This window comes from Netta rufina, assembly GCF_964035555.1.
Source record: "Netta rufina genome assembly, chromosome: 5".
NCBI lineage: Eukaryota > Metazoa > Chordata > Aves > Anseriformes > Anatidae > Netta > Netta rufina.
The window spans coordinates 41,787,470-41,795,433 of record NC_140128.1 but is presented as its reverse complement, the minus strand read 5'-3'; positions in this window follow the sequence as shown (position 1 = coordinate 41,795,433).

Genomic DNA, 7,964 nt, shown 5'->3' with positions numbered 1-7,964 from the left:
GGTTTCCCCATCAGCAGCCAAAACAGTAACTGGTAGCAATACATTATTTTTTAGAGATTAGAGTGCTTTAACCTGTCCAACAGACAGTGAAAGATGATCCAGCTCACAAGGAGTTTCAATCAAAAAGCATACACTTAGAGTAAGCTTAAATCTTACCTAATTCAAACATTTGCACAGATATACAGTGTGTCCAGGTTCAAATACTGCAGGTTTTAGTTCTTTTTAAAAATGAGGCTAGTTTTTTGTTTTGGTTTGTTTGTTTTTAATGCTCAGAGCTGTGAGAATGGAAATATTTGCTAAATCCTGTGAGCAAGTAAGCGCAAAATGCCCCCACACGCTTACTCTGGGTATAGCAGGAGGCGCTGGAGGCTGGTTGTGTCTGTCTGTGATCTGGACTTCATCTGACGAAGTCCTCCGTATCAGGACAAGAATTTATTGCATCTGTCCATCAACACAGCTCATTACATGGAACTTGAACTTAGGCTGTCACATATTTTCCAATAGATTAATCTCTATCTAGCATGTGAAGTTGTTGCGAGTGCTTTTTGTTATTTGCTATTTCATGCTCTCAGACTGTTCAAAAAGGTGCTGAGTTAAGGAAGATCAAAATGCAGAGTGACATTTCTCTTTAAAAAGCCATTATTGCAGAAAGACTCCAGGACTGTTGAAATGTGAGAAAACAGTGATAGTAGCAAATGTTATAGAGCTGTTATTTTAAAACATGACCTGTTTTATGCCTGCCCCTCAATATTGCTATGCTTAGAAGGGGAAGGAGGCTGTATATGAAGCAGTTATCTCCTATGCAGGCAATAGCATCTGGTGATATTAAAATGTCATCAGATGAAAATATATGCAACAGCATCAACCTCATTTGAATATGAAATGTAGAGACAATCCAAGGCAGACAACTGCTTGTTTAGAATTATATCTGAATCCAGAGGCTGGATCATCAATAATAGATTAAGGTTTTTTGCCTGTTGTAAAGTAGAGGTTGGATGGGTGTTGTCGTTTTGTTTTTTAATTATTTATAGCATTAGAAAGACTGGATGTTACAAAACACCAAGCAGAGTAAAAATGTAAAATATGAAGTGGGAAGAATTAATTTTAAAATCTGACACTAGAATACAGCTTCAAAACCCTGTATCAACTATACTGAAAATTAGATAGTAACATTCTGGTAGTTCTGTCAAAGTCAAATACAGAAGCAATTGTTAAGTGTTGATAGGCAGTGGCTAGAAGGTGTAATCCACTGGGAAGGTTTTGATCCAAAATGAAACAGTTTTCTACCCCTGCTAGTCAGGCAGAAATCTAATTACTCTCTTTTGATCTCTATGGAGAGGTAAACCAAAGAGTTATAGGTTATGGACAGTTTTATTGATTTTTATCTCAGAAATCAACAAGTGCAGGCTTTACACTTTACACATACTTGCTTAGCTGGTGTTAGGATCAAATATTTCAAACTGGCTTTCCCTGCTTCCAAGTCAATAAGCATTTTAGTTGTTTTGTTCAAGTTGCACTGTTGATGTTAATATTACAGAACTTTTTGCACTTGGAAGCTTTGGGGGAAAAAAGGCACATAGGTTTATTTATATGGGGGCATTTTTAAAGAAAAGTCTAAACGTTTCTTTAGCAACTGCTTTTTTTTTTTTTTTTTTTTTTTTTTTTCCCTTTCCTTCTTTCTTTCCCCAAAAACTGAAGGGGTATATTCTGGGTCTAACTGGTCTCATATTTTTATCTCTGTGAGAAAAGGATCTTCACTGAACAGGAAGGGGCTGCCAGGTTTCGGAGGGTTAGCATCCCGCCCACTTTCAAGGTAGGGAAGGCTAGCCGTGATGCAGCTGGTAACAGCAGGCATTTCTGAGGTTCTCTGGGCATGCATGGAGGAGAAGGCCTTAATGTTTCTGGAGCCTGCAGTGCACCTGTAAGACAAACCAGCTGCAAACTTCACTTCCCATATTCTAGCACAGATGTATGTTCAGGTCCTTTGTCCTGTCTCTGTGGCTGCAGTTAGTTCCACAAATACTCACTCTCATCAACTACAGCTTATGGAAATACTTTTTTTTTTTTTTTTTCTTAATAAATAAACCCTTCTTCTCCAAGCTACTTACCAAAAATCCTATGTAATTTTACACAGTGAATTCAGATGTGGGCCTAAATGCTCAGTGGAGAGGGCAGTCCTTGTTTTTCATGCATTTCTGATTAAGTTTAAATATATGGAAAAGACTTCAGTGCTTATTAACTAAAATCTCAGCGTGCAATGATGTCCTTAGTTCAGCAAACAGGAGTTGTGCTGTCACGTTATAGATGTCAAGATTTCATGCCAGCTTTTTAGAAATATAATTATTTTGGGCCCATTGTTGTTAATTAAACATTTTCATGCAATGCAATCAGTCTTCAAGAATGTGCATGAAGTCAGGGTCTGTTTGTTCACGCACACAAAAAAAGCCAGTCATTCGTATTTAACTCGGCTGTCAGATCCAGAGGCACAGCCATACAGCCTGGGATGAGTGCAGGTTTGAGATTATTTTGATAGCTTCTCTTCTTCGTGTCCGGGGAGATAAGGCTGTTTCTCCCACAGCTGCATTTTTCCTGAATGACTGACAACCCCTTTAGAGGAGATCAGCCCCTTTTTGTGCCCTTTCACTCACTCGGAGGTTATCAGCTAAAACTGCACTCAGCATTCAATCACATCTTTCCCCTGTGGCCGTAACTCCTGTTAACACAATTAACCTTCTGATGGGAACATAAAATGAATCTAGGGAGGGAAAAAGAGCAGAAATACATTCCCATGTTACGGATTAAATGGCCATATTGCTTATAGCAGTGTTTTTTCACATCTTTCTCTTCCACAACATTGTGTATAAGGGGCTATTAACAGGAAGTTGCCTGTCACAAAATTCTTCCTAGCAATCCCGGCAGCTCTTATTTTATTGGCAATTTTTTGACTTTAAGGCTGATGGAAAGTATTATGGGACATAAAACTGGATTGCTAGCCAAATGGAAATTTGTGTCTGTTTGCGTTTTGGCTTGCTGTACCCCCGAAAAAAATCTAAATCTGAAAAATACTGATTGACAGCCTATGCTCCCCCCCCCTTTTTTTTTTGGTGGGGGATGTGTGTGGCACAAATAATATCTATTTTCTATTGTGTTTCTTCAACAACATTTTGAAATTGTAAAGAGACCCAGTGTGTGTTCATCTTTGTTTTAATTTTCTGGATGTGATTCTGCCCTGACCTCTGTATAACTCTGTCCCTGTCCTGTTGGCTGTGCCCTAGTGCATATCTACTCTGTACATCTTTTAAGCCAAACACTGTGTTTTTGCAAGATCTAAGTGCACTCCCAGCTCTCTGTAGCTGAGATGGGGGCCAATTCTTCCCTTTTAATCTCCCTCTCTGCCCCATGAGTGGCTCCATGAATTGTTCTGAGGAGATGGGGCTGAGTTGGGGGCCGCATTGCCTGCCTTGGGCACCCGTGCCCCTGCAGGTGCTGTGCAGGTCTGGTACTGAATAAGCCTCTGTTCTGGCTCCACGTCTGTCTCTCTGGTTATCTTGAGCAAGCTGATTCTCTGCTCCATTTTTCTCTACAAAAATATCCATATTTGATTTTGTGGATAGCCAAAATACCCAAGTATTGAATTTCCCTCAATTTTAAGTGCACTGAAATCCTTGAATGAAGAGCTAGGCATTTCTTTAGAGCTGCCAAGGTCCAAAGTCCACTCCAGGGTCCACTTGAAGGATATCAGTAAGTGTCCAGTTCTAGCTGTTAGGGACAGAATTTAATAATTCCCAGTCTCTTTTGTGTGTTGTTACATTTCTAGGTTTCTTCCTCACCTTTTTTTTAATAGCCCTGCCTTTCCAAATAAGAACTGAAGGGATGGTCCTCATGTGCCAACATTGCTGCTGTTGACTGAAAAGTCTTGCGAGCTTAAAGCTTACATAGAAAATCACGTAGTTAATAATGCTGGAATGTTTCCCCAGCAAAATAAAAGAAGGGCTTTGCAGCTAGAGACAAGTGCTGCTGAAGCAGAGCCAAGGGAGCTCTGTGAATCTGCCAGTTTTCAGATGAAGCAGCTACTTGGGCACATAAGAGAAGAAAGACAAAACAGAGCTGATGGGAAAAGGAAGAGGCAAGGGTATCAACTGACAACCAAAGGTTGGGCTCATTTTCATTGTAAGCTTTTTTTTTTCTCAATTTCATATCTCTTTTCTCCTCTCCTTTCAGTTCAGATGTGTTAGCTGTTCATCTGTCCTTGTCCTGAGAATTGATTGTTGCATCCATGGGAGATTGCTGGCACGAAGAAAACACTTACAGCAATTAAAGTGAGGAAAGCTGTTGTCAGGCTTGCTTCTCCCTTTTGGAGGAACCAAGAACTTCACCGGAAAACAGTTTTGCTTCAAAGCAAACTTCATTTTTCTGGATGCAGTATTCATACTGACACAATTACATATGACTTATTGCAGCCCTGCAGAGATGGAGGACAACCGTGGAGCTCCATGGTGGAGATCACTCTCAAGTGATCTGCAACAGATGAATGGCACATTAAGAGGCCATTAAAGGACAGATTTTAACCATTTGCCAGCACAATGAAAGGTTAAATAGGAATGCACCCCTGGCATGTGCTGGTATCCCTTGGCTCTCTTCTCCCAAGAGATGTCAGTCTTCTGTTACTCTTCCTCAAGCAACAGCTTCCAACTAAAGAAGCCTCTCATGGGTTCCCACTCAAGTTTTGAGAGGATATAAAACACGCACTTGGCAGGTTGGCAGGGAGGTTGCCACAAGAAGGCATACCGTGTGTCGGGGCAAGGGGTCAGGATCCAGGACATGGGTGCAGGAGTGCTTCCCGTGGAGCTGAGCTGGCTGGGAAGCTCCCACCCCGTGGTGCTCGTGGGCTGAGGGCGACTTCTGTAATTCAGTTTTTCCCACCAGTGAAAGAGACATGGGTGTAAAATGAATGGCTGTAAAAATGTGAATTCAGGTCACATTAATTGGTCTTGTCCTCCTGAAAGACATGTGCTGGGGTGTTGGGCAAATCCTGGAAGGACATGGCCCCCAGCTCATCCCATTGTTGAAAGGGATTAAGCCTCCGAGAGCTCAGGACGCTTGGGGATTAAGGATCAGCGTCCAGAGGGGGATGCTTCTGGGTGTGACTTACGGTGTTTAAGGGCTTTACGCCTCACTCAACCCTTACAGCTGTTAAGATTTCTTTTGCTTGTTTTCTGAAGATGGCAGGGAATAAATGTCTTAGTTTTGCCAAGTTTTGTGGATGCACAGAATATCACGGACTGCCTTTTCCTGGATCCACACACTGGTGTGCTACCGAAAAACAGTATTTGAGGGAAAGCACTGCATCTTTTCAGCTAAAACAGGTTCCCTTCACACAGAGCACATACCATGTATATCTTCCTTTGCTGCCCGAACCCCACAGCTGTACCAGGTGAATCTGTTGCCAGCCTCCTCCCAGAAGAGGCTCACACTGTACTTTACAGCCCGCAGCACTGCACGTTACATTTCCACGTAAAAGTTCAGCTTGCGGTCCAGCCCCTGGGAATTACAGTCTCTGAGCTAGCTCTGCAATACTGGGCTGATGTGGTTATTAATCCTTCTGATAAGACTGGAACGGTCACTGTCTGGTGTAAGGGCTTGTGCATTACTGCATAATACATCAAACCTCCGGTGCAGCAGCTTCTTCTGAAGAGCAGATAAATTTTCCGCTGCTCTGTGAGCTGCTGCGCAGGGCTCTGCCAGCCCGCAGGACCCGAGCATCCTCCTCCAGCCACCCAGCCAGCATCAGGGGGCTCAACCAAGAGAGCGTCAGGTTAAGTGTGATTGCTCTGAAAGTCTGACCTGTTTAACACACTCAAATTGTTTACTTATTTGTTTATTTATTTTGGCAAACGAGTCTTCTTATTCAGCTCCTGGAGGGGCTTATCTGGGAAATAAACAGAAACAATTCAAGGAGCAACTGTAAAGTAAATCATTTGCTCTTCCACGTCCTTTTCTGATGGAGGTGGTGTGACAGTCTCCTGCACCAGAGGCTGCGGGGAAGCCATACCTTCCCGAGTCTTTTTATTTTATTTTATTTTATTTTATTTTATTTTATTTTATTTTATTTTATTTTATTTTATTTTATTTTATTTTAATTTTATTTTATTTTATTTTATTTTCCCTTAAGATTTGCTTCTTTTGTTCCAGCTCAGGACAGTAATTGAGGCTGTCCCTTGCTGCTTTACCCTCAGCGTTATCTACTTTTTCCTATCTGACACTGAAGCTCAGTAAACGAAACAAGCAGAAAATTTGGGAAGATGCTAATAGTGTTGCATCTTCTGGTTTTAAATGTCTGGTACTTTCCATTTTTTCTGGGTTTGTGCTTCCAACCCATTCCCTTCCAGCAGGCATCCTACGATTAGATAGAAGTAAAATACATTGGTCTGCATTTCAGACAGTAATCTTTAAACTTCCAAACACAGTAGACATTTTCACCTGTATTTTCCATGCACAAAAACTGGATGTGGAACAATATCAGAGCAAAATTGGTGGTGTGTGCCTAAAGGTCCCTTAGAAAAAATTGATCCATTCAGAAATGTTTTTCGCCTTCAGTCCTAAACAACTGATTTATGTTCCAGGTGAATTTCTGCAGCAATTTACAGTTCTTCTACTTCTTCAATTATCCATTTTTCCCCTATTGCAATCGTACTCATTTTCATTTACTTCTGCAAAATCCTTTTTTTCCCGATTGCAGAACCATTATGCCTTCTTCTACTACTTCTTTTAAATGAAGTGCTTGCTTCTTTATCTTTTCACCATTAATTACTGATGTCTTTTTGACCTCTGCTTTGTATGATACTTTTTCATATTTCTATTTCCTATCTTTTAGACTCAGTTTAGATTTTTTTTTCCCCTTAACATTTCTGCTCTGAATAGCCTTGTTCTTGTTTTTCAGGCAGTTCCCAGAATGGCCACGCAGCCAAACCTTTGCCCTCCTCTCTTGTTTTTCATCTTGCCTCCATTGTATCAGTGGCCTATTTAAAAATGTATTTTACAGCTCACTGTGGCCAAGCTGCTCTCTCTTTTTCTAATTAGGTTGATTAAAATCTACATACGCATCTTGATTACTTTTTGCTATGACTGAACCAGTTGGCCCTTCTCTTTTGGGGACGAGAGATAGTTAGGTGGGAACAGAAGCGGGTGCCACTTTGGGACTAGGGGTTTGGTTTAGGAGATGGGGTTGTAGAACTGTATAAGAATAACATGAGCAGAAGCCACTCTACAGATGTTTTATTGGTGAGAAACTAGTTTAAAGGCTGGTGACTTTTCTGTGGAAAATAAAATGAACTTTTTTTAGTGTGACAGAGTGCAAGCTCTTCAGTGGTAGGTGCGTGACACTTTGTTCGTGCAGGGAGTTCCAAACCTACCCTCAGGTATCCAAACCATTTCTTGGACTGGTTCCACATACACCATTTCACGGTGTCTTACAGTGGCATTTTCATTTGATTCTTCCTCGGCAACGACTCCCAAAGTTTTTATTTTGTAATTGAAAAAAAAATGAAATAGTTCACAAATTATTTTCCTGCCTTTGCCAAATCTCCCATTAGCATCAGCGGAGTTTCACTTAGCGAGCGAGGTGAGGCTGCACCATAGCATTTAAGTATTTCTTTATCGGGGAGTGATGGTTATGAAGGAAGGCCAGCTGCTTGCTCAAAACTGTGAGAGTGGCTGGGCCTTCCTGCTGAAATATATTTTATAAATGTGTAAAGGGAAACATGATAAATGCAGGCATTTGCTGTCATTTTGTTCTTTTAAATAAATAACTGAGTATAATGAGTCTCAGCCACAGAATGAACATAATGAACCTCCAAACAACAAGATGTTGTCTGAGAGCAATATTTACCACTGAGGAAGGGATTGTTACAGAAACAAAAATTGTTTAGACGTTAGTGGGTGAGATAAGAATCTATTAAAGGAAT